The following is a 998-nucleotide window of genomic DNA, read 5'->3' as shown; positions in this document are numbered from 1 at the left end:
GGCAACCTCGAGACACTGAGGGCAACCTCGAGACACTGAGGACAGCCTCGCGACACTGAGGACAGCCTCGAGACACTGAGGGCAGCTTTGAATCACTGAGGGCAGCCTGGAGACACTGAATAACTCTCAGATCTCTCTAGGATCGATAGTCAAACAAGCAGATAGGAATAAGTGCTGGATTTATCTGGGAATCTAAGTTTGGATAGATAGATAGATGGATGGATGGATGGACAGACAGACAGATGGGGATAGGAAGCAGATCTATCTAGAAACGTTCCCATATAGAGCTGGTATCTATTGCCAGCCATCCATTCACAATGGAAAGAACAAGATGGGTTCTTACAGTAACCAGGTTCTTTGACTATTCCTTTTTCTTATCATATTACACGTATTCCCTGTTTTCCCTCTGGTTTAAAAACGTTTAGTTCATGTAGTGTTTTTCTAGTACTATGGGGGTAAATTGTTTTTAAGTTACAAACAGGAAATGGAATAAATTGAATATTTTTTATTTAATGAATTATAGAATTTAGCTTGAGGCTTATTTGAAGAAATGTTTTAAAAAAAAAAGGATAATGAACGAATTATGTCCCTTGTTTGTCAGCACTGGTGTCATTCTTTGTTGGTGTTAAACATGTACACACGCAAATCTTGTGTTGTGTATGTGTGTGTGTAAATAAGAGCCTTGTTCACTTGAAGCATTATCATACAGAAATAGAAAAAACAAAAAAAATGGAAATAAAGCTTCTAACAATCTAGAATTTTTTTAGAAAAACCTTTGTTTTGGGTGCAAAATTTAAAGGTTTTTGTTCAACTTTCTCCATTGTTAGAAGCTTTCTTTATTTCTATTTTCTTTTTCTACTTATATATATATATGTGTGTGTGTGTGTATGTATGTGTGTTTCTACTTTTCAAAATCTTTTGCAAGTCATTTATAGGCTCTCTCTCTCTTTCTCTCTCTCTCTCTCTCTCTCTCTCTCTCTCTCTCTCTCTCTCTCTCT

General features: G+C 36.5%; 1 protein-coding gene across 1 annotated transcript in view; it reads left to right on the top strand.

Annotated features, from left to right (window-relative positions):
* The window catches only part of LOC106877727 (ubiquitin-like-conjugating enzyme ATG3), a gene marked incomplete at its 5' end in the record, with an annotated part of 216637 nt that overhangs the window by 214009 nt on the left and 1630 nt on the right, over positions 1–998 (top strand). The gene's annotated exons all lie outside the window — the stretch shown is intronic.

This window comes from Octopus bimaculoides, chromosome 19, assembly GCF_001194135.2.
Source record: "Octopus bimaculoides isolate UCB-OBI-ISO-001 chromosome 19, ASM119413v2, whole genome shotgun sequence".
In the NCBI taxonomy this organism is placed as follows: Eukaryota; Metazoa; Mollusca; class Cephalopoda; order Octopoda; family Octopodidae; genus Octopus; species Octopus bimaculoides.
Note: the sequence above shows the minus strand (reverse complement) of the source record. Positions and strands in the feature narration are given on the sequence as shown.